This window comes from Globicephala melas, chromosome Y, assembly GCF_963455315.2.
Source record: "Globicephala melas chromosome Y, mGloMel1.2, whole genome shotgun sequence".
NCBI classification, from domain to species: domain Eukaryota; kingdom Metazoa; phylum Chordata; class Mammalia; order Artiodactyla; family Delphinidae; genus Globicephala; species Globicephala melas.
Genome location: NC_083336.1, coordinates 1,837,855 through 1,860,654, shown reverse-complemented (window position 1 = coordinate 1,860,654; position 22,800 = coordinate 1,837,855).

Genomic DNA, 22,800 nt, shown 5'->3' with positions numbered 1-22,800 from the left:
GACGCACACACACATGCACGGCTCATTCTGACATAATGTACAGTTCTTACCAGCACAAACACATGCAACACATCTCACTGTAACTCAATGCTCAGACTGTACTTGCACACACACAAGGCTCACTGTGAGTCAATGCACAGCCTATACCAGCAGAGACACACACACACTGCTCTCTATGACACAGTGCACATCCTGTACCATCACACACACACACAGCTTATTGTGATGCAATAGAGACTCTACACAACCAAATACACACACACACACGCACAGCTCACTGTGATTCCATGCAGACTCCATACCAGGGCACAAAAACACACAGCACACAACTCAGTGTGATTCAATGCTCACTTTATACCAAAACACACATAGACACACACACGGTTCTCTGTGACTCAGTGCACAGTCCATACCAGCACCACACACACACTCACAGCTCACCTTGAATCAAAGCACAGCCTACCCCAGCAAACACACACACACAGTTCACTGTGACTCAATGCACAGGCTATACCAGCACACACACATATACACACACAGCTTACTGCGACACAATACAGTCTCTACACCACCAAATACACACACACACACACATGCACAGCTCTATGTGATTCCATGCACATTCCATGCCAGTGCATACAGTCACACAGAACACACCTCAGTTTGACTCAATGCTCACAGTATGCCAAAACATACATAGACACACACACATGGCTCCCTGTTACTTAGTGCACAGTGTATGCTAGCAGAGTTACACACACAAAGAAACACACATGGCTCACTGTGAATCAATACACAGCATGTACCTCCACACACACACACATACAAACACTCACACACAGCTTAGTGTGACTCAATGCAAAGCATATACCAGCACGTGCACCCACACACACACTCACCTCCCTGTGACTGAGTGCACAGCCTGTACCAGCACACACACATACAAAAACTCACACATGGTTGTGACTCAATGTACAATCCACACCAGCACATACACACACATGACACCTCAGTGTGATCCAATGCTCAGTTTATACCAGCACAACCACACGGCTCACTGTGACTCAGTGCACAGCGTATGACATCACACACACACACACATACACCTCACTGTGACTCAATGTGCAGCCTGTACCTGCACAGAAACAAACACACACATCACTGTGATGCGATATGCAACCTATACCAGCACACACACACACACACACACACACAAAAGTGTGACTCGATGGTCATCCTACATGAGAACACACAGACACACACATCCCTCACTGTGACACAATGCACAGTCTATACCAGCCTGCACACACTCACATGACACTGTGACTCAATGCACAATCTGTAATAGCCCACACACGAACACGTACACACCTTATTGTGATTCAATGCACAGCCTATATGTGAACACACACACATACTAACATGCACTCACACATGTCTCACGATGACTCAATCGCCTGTACAAGCACACACACATGGCTCACTGGGAGTCAGTGCCCACTCCATACCAGCACCAAACACACAACACAGCTCACTGTGACTCAAGGCACAGTGTATGGCAGCACACACACACAGGCACACTCATACCCACATCTCACTGTGCCGGTAAGACTGTGAAAGCACACGCACAATGAAACAAACACCCCTCACTGTGACTCACTGCATATCCTATACCAGTGCACTCTCACACACACACACATGGCTGACTGTGAATGAATGCACACTCTATACCTGGAAACACACAAACACACACACACACACAGCTCCCTGTGACTCAGTGCACAGGATATGCTAGCAGACATACACACACAGAGAAGCACATACAGCAAACTGTGAGTCAATCCACAGCCCATACCTCGACACATGCACACATACTGACACTCAAAAACACAGCTCAGTGTGATTCAATGCAAATCCTATACCAGAAAGTGCACACACACACAAACAAACCTCCCTATGAATCAGTGCATAGCGTATAACATCACACACATACACCTCACTGTGACTCAATGTGCTGCCTCTACCTGCACATACACCCACAAACAACTCAATATGACTCAATGTGCAGGCTGTACCAGCACACACACACACATGTGCACACACACCTCAGTGTGCCTCAATTGTCAGCCTATACCAGAACACACAGACACAAACACCTCTCACTCTGACTCAATGCACAACCTATACCAGCATGCACACACACTCACATGGCACAGTGAATCAAGGCACAATGTTACAAGCACATGCACACACACCTCAGAGTGACTCAAAGCTCAGCCTATACCAGCACACACGCACACGCACACACACATGCACAGATGCAGGCCTCACTGTGACTCAATGCACAGCCTATACCAGAACACACACACACCCCAACACGCACTCACACATGGCTCACTGGTAATCAATCGCCTATACCAGCACACACGCACACAGCTCACTGTGACTCAATGCAGTCTGTATCACCACACACTCACACACACACCCATGAGTCAATAATGCCCATACCAGCACAATAAAGCCCATACCAGCACACAAACTCACATGCACACACACACACACGAGACTCTGACTGAAAACGCTTCCTGTACCAGCACACACACACACAAACACTACACTGTGACTCAATGCACAGCCTATACGAGCACACATATACACACACACACACAGCTCACAGTGACTGAATACAGAGTCTATATCAGCGCACACACAGACACACAGATACACACAGCCCACTGTGTCTCAATGGTCATTCAGTGCCAGCACACACACACACACACAGACACGCAAACACACACACTAGTTCATGTCAAAGTGGATTAAACCACAGTCCATACCATCACAGACACAAACACACCGCACTACTCACTGTGACTCAATGCACAGTCTACACCAGCAAATACACACACACACATACACACACAACTCCCACACATTTAACTGTGACTCAGTGCTGTGACTATAGCAGCTCGCCACACACACATGGTTCACTGTGACTCAATGCACAGCCAATAACTGTACACACATACACACACACACACCGCTCAGTGATTCAATGCAAATCCCATATCAGCATACACATACACATACACTCACCTAGGTGTGACTCAATTCTAGGCCTATAGCAGCACACAGACACACCTTACTGTGACTCATGCAGACTCTACAGCACCAAATACACAAACACTAACACAGGGCTGGGATTTAATGCACAGTCCATACCAGCAAAGGCACACACACCACACCACACTCTGACTCAATGCTCAGATTATACCAGCACACACACACGGCTCACTGTGTCCTAGTGCACAGCATATAACATCACACACACACACCCCCCACACTGTGACTCAATGTGCAGCCTGTACCTGCACATACACACACACACACCTCACTGTGACAAAAAGTGGAGCCTATACCAGCACACACACACCCCTGTGTGACACAAAGGTCAGCCTATACCAGAACACGCAGACACACACACACATAACTGTGACTCAATGCACAGACTATACCAGCGTGCACACAAACACACAGCACTCTGACTCAATGTACAATGTATACCAAAACACACAAGCATACACACACACCTCAGTGGGACTCAATGCACAGCCTATACCAGCACACACACATACACACCTGCACAGATACAGGGTTCACTGTGACTCAATGCACAGCCTATAGAAGAACACACACACATACCATCATGCACACACACATGGCTGACCGTGACTCAATCAATCGCGTATACCAGCACACACACACACGACTCACTGTGACTCAATGCAGTCTTTAGCACAACAAACACAGACACACACACCCCATGGAATCAATGAAAGCCCACCAACACACACACTCTCATACACACACACACATGGCTCACTGTGACTCAATGCACAGTCTGTATCACCACACACACACACACATACACCTCAGTTACTCAATGCAAAGACCATACGAGCACACAAACACACAAACACAAATAACTGATTAAATGCTCCACACATACTAGTGCACACACACACAGACATGCTCACTGTGATTCAAGGCACAGTCTACACGAGCACAGTAACACACAAACAACTCATTTTGACTCAATGCGCAGTCTACAGCAGCACACACACACACATAACTCACTGTGACTCAATCCACAGCCTATATCAGCACACAGACACACACAAGGCTCACTGTGATTCAATGAAATCTGTAGCACCACACACACACACAAACACACACATACACCTCAGTGACTCAATGCAAAGCCCATACGAATACTCACAGACACACACCTAACTGTGATTCAGTGCTCAACCTCTACCAGCACACAGACGCACACACACATGCACGGCTCATTCTGACATAATGTACAGTTCTTACCAGCACAAACACAGGCAACACATCTCACTGTAACTCAATGCTCAGACTGTACTTGCACACACACAAGGCTCACTGTGAGTCAATGCACAGCCTATACCAGCAGAGACACACACACACTGCTCTCTATGACACAGTACACATCCTGTACCATCACACACACACACAGCTTATTGTGATGCAATAGAGACTCTACACAACCAAATACACACACACACACGCACAGCTCACTGTGATTCCATGCAGACTCCATACCAGGGCACAAAAACACACAGCACACAACTCAGTGTGATTCAATGCTCACTTTATACCAAAACACACATAGACACACACACGGTTCTCTGTGACTCAGTGCACAGTCCATACCAGCACCACACACACACTCACAGCTCACCTTGAATCAAAGCACAGCCTACCCCAGCAAACACACACACACAGTTCACTGTGACTCAATGCACAGGCTATACCAGCACACACACATATACACACACAGCTTACTGCGACACAATACAGTCTCTACACCACCAAATACACACACACACACATGCACAGCTCTATGTGATTCCATGCACATTCCATGCCAGTGCATACAGTCACACAGAACACACCTCAGTTTGACTCAATGCTCACAGTATGCCAAAACATACATAGACACACACACATGGCTCCCTGTTACTTAGTGCACAGTGTATGCTAGCAGAGTTACACACACAAAGAAACACACATGGCTCACTGTGAATCAATACACAGCATGTACCTCCACACACACACACATACAAACACTCACACACAGCTTAGTGTGACTCAATGCAAAGCATATACCAGCACGTGCACCCCCACACACACTCACCTCCCTGTGACTGAGTGCACAGCCTGTACCAGCACACACACATACAAAAACTCACACATGGTTGTGACTCAATGTACAATCCACACCAGCACATACACACACATGACACCTCAGTGTGATCCAATGCTCAGTTTATACCAGCACAACCACACGGCTCACTGTGACTCAGTGCACAGCGTATGACATCACACACACACACACATACACCTCACTGTGACTCAATGTGCAGCCTGTACCTGCACAGAAACAAACACACACATCACTGTGATGCGATATGCAACCTATACCAGCACACACACACACACACACACACACAAAAGTGTGACTCGATGGTCATCCTACATGAGAACACACAGACACACACATCCCTCACTGTGACACAATGCACAGTCTATACCAGCCTGCACACACTCACATGACACTGTGACTCAATGCACAATCTGTAATAGCCCACACACGAACACGTACACACCTTATTGTGATTCAATGCACAGCCTATATGTGAACACACACACATACTAACATGCACTCACACATGTCTCACGATGACTCAATCGCCTGTACAAGCACACACACATGGCTCACTGGGAGTCAGTGCCCACTCCATACCAGCACCAAACACACAACACAGCTCACTGTGACTCAAGGCACAGTGTATGGCAGCACACACACACAGGCACACTCATACCCACATCTCACTGTGCCGGTAAGCCTGTGAAATCACACGCACAATGAAACAAACACCCCTCACTGTGACTCACTGCATATCCTATACCAGTGCACTCTCACACACACACACATGGCTGACTGTGAATGAATGCACACTCTATACCTGGAAACACACAAACACACACACACACAGCTCCCTGTGACTCAGTGCACAGGATATGCTAGCAGACATACACACACAGAGAAGCACATACAGCAAACTGTGAGTCAATCCACAGCCCATACCTCGACACATGCACACATACTGACACTCAAAAACACAGCTCAGTGTGATTCAATGCAAATCCTATACCAGAAAGTGCACACACACACACACAAACCTCCCTATGAATCAGTGCATAGCGTATAACATCACACACATACACCTCACTGTGACTCAATGTGCTGCCTCTACCTGCACATACACCCACAAACAACTCAATATGACTCAATGTGCAGGCTGTACCAGCACACACACACACATGTGCACACACACCTCAGTGTGCCTCAATTGTCAGCCTATACCAGAACACACAGACACAAACACCTCTCACTCTGACTCAATGCACAACCTATACCAGCATGCACACACACTCACATGGCACAGTGAATCAAGGCACAATGTTACAAGCACATGCACACACACCTCAGAGTGACTCAAAGCTCAGCCTATACCAGCACACACGCACACGCACACACACATGCACAGATGCAGGCCTCACTGTGACTCAATGCACAGCCTATACCAGAACACACACACACCCCAACACGCACTCACACATGGCTCACTGGTAATCAATCGCCTATACCAGCACACACGCACACAGCTCACTGTGACTCAATGCAGTCTGTATCACCACACACTCACACACACACGCATGAGTCAATAATGCCCATACCAGCACAATAAAGCCCATACCAGCACACAAACTCACATGCACACACACACACACGAGACTGTGACTGAAAACGCTTCCTGTACCAGCACACACACACACAAACACTACACTGTGACTCAATGCACAGCCTATACGAGCACACATATACACACACACACACAGCTCACAGTGACTGAATACAGAGTCTATATCAGCGCACACACAGACACACAGATACACACAGCCCACTGTGTCTCAATGGTCATTCAGTGCCAGCACACACACACACACACAGACATGCAAACACACACACTAGTTCATGTCAAAGTGGATTAAACCACAGTCCATACCATCACAGACACAAACACACCGCACTACTCACTGTGACTCAATGCACAGTCTACACCAGCAAATACACACACACACATACACACACAACTCCCACACATTTAACTGTGACTCAGTGCTGTGACTATAGCAGCTCGCCACACACACATGGTTCACTGTGACTCAATGCACAGCCAATAACTGTACACACATACACACACACACACCGCTCAGTGATTCAATGCAAATCCCATATCAGCATACACATACACATACACTCACCTAGGTGTGACTCAATTCTAGGCCTATAGCAGCACACACACACACCTTACTGTGACTCATGCAGACTCTACAGCACCAAATACACAAACACTAACACAGGGCTGGGATTTAATGCACAGTCCATACCAGCAAAGGCACACACACCACACCACACTGTGACTCAATGCTCAGATTATACCAGCACACACACACGGCTCACTGTGTCCTAGTGCACAGCATATAATATCACACACACACACCCCCCACACTGTGACTCAATGTGCAGCCTGTACCTGCACATACACACACACACACCTCACTGTGACAAAAAGTGGAGCCTATACCAGCACACACACACCCCTGTGTGACACAAAGGTCAGCCTATACCAGAACACGCAGACACACACATAACTGTGACTCAATGCACAGACTATACCAGCGTGCACACAAACACACAGCACTCTGACTCAATGTACAATGTATACCAAAACACACAAGCATACACACACACCTCAGTGGGACTCAATGCACAGCCTATACCAGCACACACACATACACACCTGCACAGATACAGGGTTCACTGTGACTCAATGCACAGCCTATAGAAGAACACACACACATACCATCATGCACACACACATGGCTGACCGTGACTCAATCAATCGCGTATACCAGCACACACACACACGACTCACTGTGACTCAATGCAGTCTTTAGCACAACAAACACAGACACACACACCCCATGGAATCAATGAAAGCCCACCAACACACACACTCTCATACACACACACACATGGCTCACTGTGACTCAATGCACAGTCTGTATCACCACACACACACACACATACACCTCAGTTACTCAATGCAAAGACCATACGAGCACACAAACACACAAACACAAATAACTGATTAAATGCTCCACACATACTAGTGCACACACACACAGACATGCTCACTGTGATTCAAGGCACAGTCTACACGAGCACAGTAACACACAAACAACTCATTTTGACTCAATGCGCAGTCTACAGCAGCACACAAACACACATAACTCACTGTGACTCAATCCACAGCCTATATCAGCACACAGACACACACAAGGCTCACTGTGATTCAATGAAATCTGTAGCACCACACACACACACAAACACACACATACACCTCAGTGACTCAATGCAAAGCCCATACGAACACTCACAGACACACACCTAACTGTGATTCAGTGCTCAACCTCTACCAGCACACAGACGCACATACAGACACACACACACATGCACGGCTCATTCTGACATAATGTACAGTTCTTACCAGCACAAACACATGCAACACATCTCACTGTAACTCAATGCTCAGACTGTACTTGCACACACACAAGGCTCACTGTGAGTCAATGCACAGCCTATACCAGCAGAGACACACACACACTGCTCTCTATGACACAGTGCACATCCTGTACCATCACACACACACACAGCTTATTGTGATGCAATAGAGACTCTACACAACCAAATACACACACACACACGCACAGCTCACTGTGATTCCATGCAGACTCCATACCAGTGCACAAAAACACACAGCACACAACTCAGTGTGATTCAATGCTCACTTTATACCAAAACACACATAGACACACACACGGTTCTCTGTGACTCAGTGCACAGTCCATACCAGCACCGCACACACACTCACAGCTCACCTTGAATCAAAGCACAGCGTACCCCAGCAAACACACACACACAGTTCACTGTGACTCAATGCACAGGCTATACCAGCACACACACATATACACACACAGCTTACTGCGACACAATACAGTCTCTACACCACCAAATACACACACACACACATGCACAGCTCTATGTGATTCCATGCACATTCCATGCCAGTGCATACAGTCACACAGAACACACCTCAGTTTGACTCAATGTTCACAGTATGCCAAAACATACATAGACACACACACATGGCTCCCTGTTACTTAGTGCACAGTGTATGCTAGCAGAGTTACACACACAAAGAAACACACATGGCTCACTGTGAATCAATACACAGCCTGTACCTCCACACACACACACATACAAACACTCACACACAGCTTAGTGTGACTCAATGCAAAGCATATACCAGCACGTGCACCCACACACACACTCACCTCCCTGTGACTGAGTGCACAGCCTGTACCAGCACACACACATACAAAAACTCACACATGGTTGTGACTCAATGTACAATCCACACCAGCACATACACACACATGACACCTCAGTGTGATCCAATGCTCAGTTTATACCAGCACAACCACACGGCTCACTGTGACTCAGTGCACAGCGTATGACATCACACACACACACACATACACCTCACTGTGACTCAATGTGCAGCCTGTACCTGCACAGAAACAAACACACACATCACTGTGATGCGATATGCAACCTATACCAGCACACACACACACACACACACACCAAAGTGTGACTCGATGGTCATCCTACATGAGAACACACAGACACACACATCCCTCACTGTGACACAATGCACAGTCTATACCAGCCTGCACACACTCACATGACACTGTGACTCAATGCACAATCTGTAATAGCCCACACACGAACACGTACACACCTTATTGTGATTCAATGCACAGCCTATATGTGAACACACACACATACTAACATGCACTCACACATGTCTCACGATGACTCAATCGCCTGTACAAGCACACACACATGGCTCACTGGGAGTCAGTGCCCACTCCATACCAGCACCAAACACACAACACAGCTCACTGTGACTCAAGGCACAGTGTATGGCAGCACACACACACAGGCACACTCATACCCACATCTCACTGTGCCGGTAAGACTGTGAAAGCACACGCACAATGAAACAAACACCCCTCACTGTGACTCACTGCATATCCTATACCAGTGCACTCTCACACACACACACATGGCTGACTGTGAATGAATGCACACTCTATACCTGGAAACACACAAACACACACACACACGGCTCCCTGTGACTCAGTGCACAGGATATGCTAGCAGACATACACACACAGAGAAGCACATACAGCAAACTGTGAGTCAATCCACAGCCCATACCTCGACACATGCACACATACTGACACTCAAAAACACAGCTCAGTGTGATTCAATGCAAATCCTATACCAGAAAGTGCACACACACACACACAAACCTCCCTATGAATCAGTGCATAGCGTATAACATCACACACATACACCTCACTGTGACTCAATGTGCTGCCTCTACCTGCACATACACCCACAAACAACTCAATATGACTCAATGTGCAGGCTGTACCAGCACACACACACACATGTGCACACACACCTCAGTGTGCCTCAATTGTCAGCCTATACCAGAACACACAGACACAAACACCTCTCACTCTGACTCAATGCACAACCTATACCAGCATGCACACACACTCACATGGCACAGTGAATCAAGGCACAATGTTACAAGCACATGCACACACACCTCAGAGTGACTCAAAGCTCAGCCTATACCAGCACACACGCACACGCACACACACATGCACAGATGCAGGCCTCACTGTGACTCAATGCACAGCCTATACCAGAATACACACACACCCCAACACGCACTCACACATGGCTCACTGGTACTCAATCAATCGCCTATACCAGCACACACGCACACAGCTCACTGTGACTCAATGCAGTCTGTATCACCACACACTCACACACGCACCCATGAGTCAATAATGCCCATACCAGCACAATAAAGCCCATACCAGCACACAAACTCACATGCACACACACACACACGAGACTGTGACTGAAAACGCTTCCTGTACCAGCACACACACACACAAACACTACACTGTGACTCAATGCACAGCCTATACGAGCACACATATACACACACACACACAGCTCACAGTGACTGAATACAGAGTCTATATCAGCGCACACACAGACACACAGACACACACAGCCCACTGTGTCTCAATGGTCATCCAGTGCCAGCACACACACACACACACACACACATGCAAACACACACACTAGTTCATGTCAAAGTGGATTAAACCACAGTCCATACCATCACAGACACAAACACACCGCACTACTCACTGTGACTCAATGCACAGTCTACACCAGCAAATACACACACACACATACACACACAACTCCCACACATTTAACTGTGACTCAGTGCTGTGACTATAGCAGCTCACCACACACACATGGTTCACTGTGACTCAATGCACAGCCAATAACTGTACACACACACACACACACCGCTCAGTGATTCAATGCAAATCCCATATCAGCATACACATACACATACACTCACCTAGGTGTGACTCAATTCTAGGCCTATAGCAGCACACACACACACCTTACTGTAACTCATGCAGACTCTACAGCACCAAATACACAAACACTAACACAGGGCTGGGATTCAATGCACAGTCCATACCAGCAAAGGCACACACACCACACCACACTGTGACTCAATGCTCAGATTATACCAGCACACACACACGGCTCACTCTGTCCTAGTGCACAGCATATAACATCACACACACACACACCCCACACTGTGACTCAATGTGCAGCCTGTACCTGCACATACACACACACACACCTCACTGTGACAAAAAGTGGAGCCTATACCAGCACACACACACCCCTGTGTGACACAAAGGTCAGCCTATACCAGAACACGCAGACACACACACACATAACTGTGACTCAATGCACAGACTATACCAGCGTGCACACAAACACACAGCACTCTGACTCAATGTACAATGTATACCAAAACACACAAGCATACACACACACCTCAGTGGGACTCAATGCACAGCCTATACCAGCACACACACATACACACCTGCACAGATACAGGGTTCACTGTGACTCAATGCACAGCCTATAGAAGAACACACACACATACCATCATGCACACACACATGGCTGACCGTGACTCAATCAATCGCGTATACCAGCACACACACACACGACTCACTGTGACTCAATGCAGTCTTTAGCACAACAAACACAGACACACACACCCCATGGAATCAATGAAAGCCCACCAACACACACACTCTCATACACACACACACATGGCTCACTGTGACTCAATGCACAGTCTGTATCACCACACACACACACACACATACACCTCAGTTACTCAATGCAAAGACCATACGAGCACACAAACACACAAACACAAATAACTGATTAAATGCTCCACACATACTAGTGCACACACACACAGACATGCTCACTGTGATTCAAGGCACAGTCTACACGAGCACAGTAACACACAAACAACTCATTTTGACTCAATGCGCAGTCTACAGCAGCACACACACACACATAACTCACTGTGACTCAATCCACAGCCTATATCAGCACACAGACACACACAAGGCTCACTGTGATTCAATGAAATCTGTAGCACCACACACACACACAAACACACACATACACCTCAGTGACTCAATGCAAAGCCCATACGAACACTCACAGACACACACCTAACTGTGATTCAGTGCTCAACCTCTACCAGCACACAGACGCACACACAGACACACACACACATGCACGGCTCATTCTGACATAATGTACAGTTCTTACCAGCACAAACACATGCAACACATCTCACTGTAACTCAATGCTCAGACTGTACTTGCACACACACAAGGCTCACTGTGAGTCAATGCACAGCCTATACCAGCAGAGACACACACACACTGCTCTCTATGACACAGTGCACATCCTGTACCATCACACACACACACAGCTTATTGTGATGCAGTAGAGACTCTACACAACCAAATACACACACACACACGCACAGCTCACTGTGATTCCATGCAGACTCCATACCAGGGCACAAAAACACACAGCACACAACTCAGTGTGATTCAATGCTCACTTTATACCAAAACACACATAGACACACACACGGTTCTCTGTGACTCAGTGCACAGTCCATACCAGCACCGCACACACACTCACAGCTCACCTTGAATCAAAGCACAGCCTACCCCAGCAAACACACACACACAGTTCACTGTGACTCAATGCACAGGCTATACCAGCACACACACATATACACACACAGCTTACTGCGACACAATACAGTCTCTACACCACCAAATACACACACACACACATGCACAGCTCTATGTGATTCCATGCACATTCCATGCCAGTGCATACAGTCACACAGAACACACCTCAGTTTGACTCAATGCTCACAGTATGCCAAAACATACATTGACACACACACATGGCTCCCTGTTACTTAGTGCACAGTGTATGCTAGCAGAGTTACACACACAAAGAAACACACATGGCTCACTGTGAATCAATACACAGCCTGTACCTCCACACACACACACACACATACAAACACTCACACACAGCTTAGTGTGACTCAATGCAAAGCATATACCAGCACGTGCACCCACACACACACTCACCTCCCTGTGACTGAGTGCACAGCCTGTACCAGCACACACACATACAAAAACTCACACATGGTTGTGACTCAATGTACAATCCACACCAGCACATACACACACATGACACCTCAGTGTGATCCAATTCTCAGTTTATACCAGCACAACCACACGGCTCACTGTGACTCAGTGCACAGCGTATGACATCACACACACACACACATACACCTCACTGTGACTCAATGTGCAGCCTGTACCTGCACAGAAACAAACACACACATCACTGTGATGCGATATGCAACCTATACCAGCACACACACACACACACACACACACCAAAGTGTGACTCGATGGTCATCCTACATGAGAACACACAGACACACACATCCCTCACTGTGACACAATGCACAGTCTATACCAGCCTGCACACACTCACATGACACTGTGACTCAATGCACAATCTGTAATAGCCCACACACGAACACGTACACACCTTATTGTGATTCAATGCACAGCCTATATGTGAACACACACACATACTAACATGCACTCACACATGTCTCACGATGACTCAATCGTCTGTACAAGCACACACACATGGCTCACTGGGAGTCAGTGCCCACTCCATACCAGCACCAAACACACAACACAGCTCACTGTGACTCAAGGCACAGTGTATGGCAGCACACACACACAGGCACACTCATACCCACATCTCACTGTGCCGGTAAGCCTGTGAAAGCACACGCACAATGAAACAAACACACTTCACTGTGACTCACTGCATATCCTATACCAGTGCACTCTCACACACACACACATGGCTGACTGTGAATGAATGCACACTCTATACCTGGAAACACACACACACACACACACACACACGGCTCCCTGTGACTCAGTGCACAGGATATGCTAGCAGACATACACACACAGAGAAGCACATACAGCAAACTGTGAGTCAATCCACAGCCCATACCTCGACACATGCACACATACTGACACTCAAAAACACAGCTCAGTGTGATTCAATGCAAATCCTATACCAGAAAGTGCACACACACACACACAAACATCCCTATGAATCAGTGCATAGCGTATAACATCACACACATACACCTCACTGTGACTCAATGTGCTGCCTCTACCTGCACATACACCCACAAACAACTCAATATGACTCAATGTGCAGGCTGTACCAGCACACACACACACATGTGCACACACACCTCAGTGTGCCTCAATTGTCAGCCTATACCAGAACACACAGACACAAACACCTCTCACTCTGACTCAATGCACAACCTATACCAGCATGCACACACACTCACATGGCACAGTGAATCAAGGCACAATGTTACAAGCACATGCACACACACCTCAGAGTGACTCAAAGCTCAGCCTATACCAGCACACACGCACACGCACACACACATGCACATATGCAGGCCTCACTGTGACTCAATGCACAGCCTATACCAGAACACACACACACTCCAACACGCACTCACACATGGCTCACTGGTAATCAATCGCCTATACCAGCACACACGCACACAGCTCACTGTGACTCAATGCAGTCTGTATCACCACACACTCACACACGCACCCATGAGTCAATAATGCCCATACCAGCACAATAAAGCCCATACCAGCACACAAACTCACATGCACACACACACACACGAGACTGTGACTGAAAACGCTTCCTGTACCAGCACACACACACACAAACACTACACTGTGACTCAATGCACAGCCTATACGAGCACACATATACACACACACACACAGCTCACAGTGACTGAATACAGAGTCTATATCAGCGCACACACAGACACACAGACACACACAGCTCACTGTGTCTCAATGGTCATCCAGTGCCAGCACAGACACACACACACACATGCAAACACACACACTAGTTCATGTCAAAGTGGATTAAACCACAGTCCATACCATCACAGACACAAACACACCGCACTACTCACTGTGACTCAATGCACAGTCTACACCAGCAAATACACACACACACATACACACACAACTCCCACACATTTAACTGTGACTCAGTGCTGTGACTATAGCAGCTCGCCACACACACATGGTTCACTGTGACTCAATGCACAGCCAATAACTGTACACACATACACACACACACACCGCTCAGTGATTCAATGCAAATCCCATATCAGCATACACATACACATACACTCACCTAGGTGTGACTCAATTCTAGGCCTATAGCAGCACACACACACACCTTACTGTGACTCATGCAGACTCTACAGCACCACATACACAAACACTAACACAGGGCTGGGATTCAATGCACAGTCCATACCAGCAAAGGCACACACACCACACCACACTGTGACTCAATGCTCAGATTATACCAGCACACACACACGGCTCACTGTGTCCAAGTGCACAACATATAACATCACACACACACACCCCCCACACTGTGACTCAATGTGCAGCCTGTACCTGCACATACACACACACACACCTCACTGTGACAAAAAGTGGAGCCTATACCAGCACACACACACCCCTGTGTGACACAACGGTCAGCCTATACCAGAACACACAGACACACACACACATAACTGTGACTCAATGCACAGACTATACCAGCGTGCACACAAACACACAGCACTCTGAATCAATGCACAATGTATACCAAAACACACAAGCATACACACACACCTCAGTGGGACTCAATGCACAGCCTATACCAGCACACACACATACACACCTGCACAGATACAGGGTTCACTGTGACTCAATGCACAGCCTATAGAAGAACACACACACATACCGTCATGCACACACACATGGCTGACCGTGACTCAATCAATCGCGTATACCAGCACACACACACACGACTCACTGTGACTCAATGCAGTCTTTAGCACAACAAACACAGACACACACACCCCATGGAATCAATGAAAGCCCACCAACACACACACTCTCATACACACACACACATGGCTCACTGTGACTCAATGCACAGTCTGTATCACCACACACACACACACATACACCTCAGTTACTCAATGCAAAGACCATACGAGCACACAAACACACAAACACAAATAACTGATTAAATGCTCCACACATACTAGTGCACACACACACAGACATGCTCACTGTGATTCAAGGCACAGTCTACACGAGCACAGTAACACACAAACAACTCATTTTGACTCAATGCGCAGTCTACAGCAGCACACACACACACATAACTCACTGTGACTCAATCCACAGCCTATATCAGCACACAGACACACACAAGGCTCACTGTGATTCAATGAAATCTGTAGCACCACACACACACACAAACACACACATACACCTCAGTGACTCAATGCAAAGCCCATACGAATACTCACAGACACAAACCTAACTGTGATTCAGTGCTCAACCTCTACCAGCACACAGACGCACACACACATGCACGGCTCATTCTGACATAATGTACAGTTCTTACCAGCACAAACACATGCAACACATCTCACTGTAACTCAATGCTCAGACTGTACTTGCACACACACAAGGCTCACTGTGAGTCAATGCACAGCCTATACCAGCAGAGACACACACACACTGCTCTCTATGACACAGTGCACATCCTGTACCATCACACACACACACAGCTTATTGTGATGCAATAGAGACTCTACACAACCAAATACACACACACACACGCACAGCTCACTGTGATTCCATGCAGACTCCATACCAGGGCACAAAAACACACAGCACACAACTCAGTGTGATTCAATGCTCACTTTATACCAAAACACACATAGACACACACACGGTTCTCTGTGACTCAGTGCACAGTCCATACCAGCACCACACACACACTCACAGCTCACCTTGAATCAAAGCACAGCCTACCCCAGCAAACACACACACACAGTTCACTGTGACTCAATGCACAGGCTATACCAGCACACACACATATACACACACAGCTTACTGCGACACAATACAGTCTCTACACCACCAAATACACACACACACACACATGCACAGCTCTATGTGATTCCATGCACATTCCATGCCAGTGCATACAGTCACACAGAACACACCTCAGTTTGACTCAATGCTCACAGTATGCCAAAACATACATAGACACACACACATGGCTCCCTGTTACTTAGTGCACAGTGTATGCTAGCAGAGTTACACACACAAAGAAACACACATGGCTCACTGTGAATCAATACACAGCATGTACCTCCACACACACACACATACAAACACTCACACACAGCTTAGTGTGACTCAATGCAAAGCATATACCAGCACGTGCACCCACACACACACTCACCTCCCTGTGACTGAGTGCACAGCCTGTACCAGCACACACACATACAAAAACTCACACATGGTTGTGACTCAATGTACAATCCACACCAGCACATACACACACATGACACCTCAGTGTGATCCAATGCTCAGTTTATACCAGCACAACCACACGGCTCACTGTGACTCAGTGCACAGCGTATGACATCACACACACACACACATACACCTCACTGTGACTCAATGTGCAGCCTGTACCTGCACAGAAACAAACACACACATCACTGTGATGCGATATGCAACCTATACCAGCACACACACACACACACACACACACAAAAGTGTGACTCGATGGTCATCCTACATGAGAACACACAGACACACACATCCCTCACTGTGACACAATGCACAGTCTATACCAGCCTGCACACACTCACATGACACTGTGACTCAATGCACAATCTGTAATAGCCCACACACGAACACGTACACACCTTATTGTGATTCAATGCACAGCCTATATGTGAACACACACACATACTAACATGCACTCACACATGTCTCACGATGACTCAATCGCCTGTACAAGCACACACACATGGCTCACTGGGAGTCAGTGCCCACTCCATACCAGCACCAAACACACAACACAGCTCACTGTGACTCAAGGCACAGTGTATGGCAGCACACACACACAGGCACACTCATACCCACATCTCACTGTGCCGGTAAGACTGTGAAAGCACACGCACAATGAAACAAACACCCCTCACTGTGACTCACTGCATATCCTATACCAGTGCACTCTCACACACACACACATGGCTGACTGTGAATGAATGCACACTCTATACCTGGAAACACACAAACACACACACACACACAGCTCCCTGTGACTCAGTGCACAGGATATGCTAGCAGACATACACACACAGAGAAGCACATACAGCAAACTGTGAGTCAATCCACAGCCCATACCTCGACACATGCACACATACTGACACTCAAAAACACAGCTCAGTGTGATTCAATGCAAATCCTATACCAGAAAGTGCACACACACACAAACAAACCTCCCTATGAATCAGTGCATAGCGTATAACATCACACACATACACCTCACTGTGACTCAATGTGCTGCCTCTACCTGCACATACACCCACAAACAACTCAATATGACTCAATGTGCAGGCTGTACCAGCACACACACACACATGTGCACACACACCTCAGTGTGCCTCAATTGTCAGCCTATACCAGAACACACAGACACAAACACCTCTCACTCTGACTCAATGCACAACCTATACCAGCATGCACACACACTCACATGGCACAGTGAATCAAGGCACAATGTTACAAGCACATGCACACACACCTCAGAGTGACTCAAAGCTCAGCCTATACCAGCACACACGCACACGCACACACACATGCACAGATGCAGGCCTCACTGTGACTCAATGCACAGCCTATACCAGAACACACACACACCCCAACACGCACTCACACATGGCTCACTGGTAATCAATCGCCTATACCAGCACACACGCACACAGCTCACTGTGACTCAATGCAGTCTGTATCACCACACACTCACACACACACCCATGAGTCAATAATGCCCATACCAGCACAATAAAGCCCATACCAGCACACAAACTCACATGCACACACACACACACGAGACTCTGACTGAAAACGCTTCCTGTACCAGCACACACACACACAAACACTACACTGTGACTCAATGCACAGCCTATACGAGCACACATATACACACACACACACAGCTCACAGTGACTGAATACAGAGTCTATATCAGCGCACACACAGACACACAGATACACACAGCCCACTGTGTCTCAATGGTCATTCAGTGCCAGCACACACACACACACACAGACACGCAAACACACACACTAGTTCATGTCAAAGTGGATTAAACCACAGTCCATACCATCACAGACACAAACACACCGCACTACTCACTGTGACTCAATGCACAGTCTACACCAGCAAATACACACACACACATACACACACAACTCCCACACATTTAACTGTGACTCAGTGCTGTGACTATAGCAGCTCGCCACACACACATGGTTCACTGTGACTCAATGCACAGCCAATAACTGTACACACATACACACACACACACCGCTCAGTGATTCAATGCAAATCCCATATCAGCATACACATACACATACACTCACCTAGGTGTGACTCAATTCTAGGCCTATAGCAGCACACAGACACACCTTACTGTGACTCATGCAGACTCTACAGCACCAAATACACAAACACTAACACAGGGCTGGGATTTAATGCACAGTCCATACCAGCAAAGGCACACACACCACACCACACTCTGACTCAATGCTCAGATTATACCAGCACACACACACGGCTCACTGTGTCCTAGTGCACAGCATATAACATCACACACACACACCCCCCACACTGTGACTCAATGTGCAGCCTGTACCTGCACATACACACACACACACCTCACTGTGACAAAAAGTGGAGCCTATACCAGCACACACACACCCCTGTGTGACACAAAGGTCAGCCTATACCAGAACACGCAGACACACACACACATAACTGTGACTCAATGCACAGACTATACCAGCGTGCACACAAACACACAGCACTCTGACTCAATGTACAATGTATACCAAAACACACAAGCATACACACACACCTCAGTGGGACTCAATGCACAGCCTATACCAGCACACACACATACACACCTGCACAGATACAGGGTTCACTGTGACTCAATGCACAGCCTATAGAAGAACACACACACATACCATCATGCACACACACATGGCTGACCGTGACTCAATCAATCGCGTATACCAGCACACACACACACGACTCACTGTGACTCAATGCAGTCTTTAGCACAACAAACACAGACACACACACCCCATGGAATCAATGAAAGCCCACCAACACACACACTCTCATACACACACACACATGGCTCACTGTGACTCAATGCACAGTCTGTATCACCACACACACACACACATACACCTCAGTTACTCAATGCAAAGACCATACGAGCACACAAACACACAAACACAAATAACTGATTAAATGCTCCACACATACTAGTGCACACACACACAGACATGCTCACTGTGATTCAAGGCACAGTCTACACGAGCACAGTAACACACAAACAACTCATTTTGACTCAATGCGCAGTCTACAGCAGCACACACACACACATAACTCACTGTGACTCAATCCACAGCCTATATCAGCACACAGACACACACAAGGCTCACTGTGATTCAATGAAATCTGTAGCACCACACACACACACAAACACACACATACACCTCAGTGACTCAATGCAAAGCCCATACGAATACTCACAGACACACACCTAACTGTGATTCAGTGCTCAACCTCTACCAGCACACAGACGCACACACACATGCACGGCTCATTCTGACATAATGTACAGTTCTTACCAGCACAAACACAGGCAACACATCTCACTGTAACTCAATGCTCAGACTGTACTTGCACACACACAAGGCTCACTGTGAGTCAATGCACAGCCTATACCAGCAGAGACACACACACACTGCTCTCTATGACACAGTACACATCCTGTACCATCACACACACACACAGCTTATTGTGATGCAATAGAGACTCTACACAACCAAATACACACACACACACGCACAGCTCACTGTGATTCCATGCAGACTCCATACCAGGGCACAAAAACACACAGCACACAACTCAGTGTGATTCAATGCTCACTTTATACCAAAACACACATAGACACACACACGGTTCTCTGTGACTCAGTGCACAGTCCATACCAGCACCACACACACACTCACAGCTCACCTTGAATCAAAGCACAGCCTACCCCAGCAAACACACACACACAGTTCACTGTGACTCAATGCACAGGCTATACCAGCACACACACATATACACACACAGCTTACTGCGACACAATACAGTCTCTACACCACCAAATACACACACACACACATGCACAGCTCTATGTGATTCCATGCACATTCCATGCCAGTGCATACAGTCACACAGAACACACCTCAGTTTGACTCAATGCTCACAGTATGCCAAAACATACATAGACACACACACATGGCTCCCTGTTACTTAGTGCACAGTGTATGCTAGCAGAGTTACACACACAAAGAAACACACATGGCTCACTGTGAATCAATACACAGCATGTACCTCCACACACACACACATACAAACACTCACACACAGCTTAGTGTGACTCAATGCAAAGCATATACCAGCACGTGCACCCCCACACACACTCACCTCCCTGTGACTGAGTGCACAGCCTGTACCAGCACACACACATACAAAAACTCACACATGGTTGTGACTCAATGTACAATCCACACCAGCACATACACACACATGACACCTCAGTGTGATCCAATGCTCAGTTTATACCAGCACAACCACACGGCTCACTGTGACTCAGTGCACAGCGTATGACATCACACACACACACACATACACCTCACTGTGACTCAATGTGCAGCCTGTACCTGCACAGAAACAAAC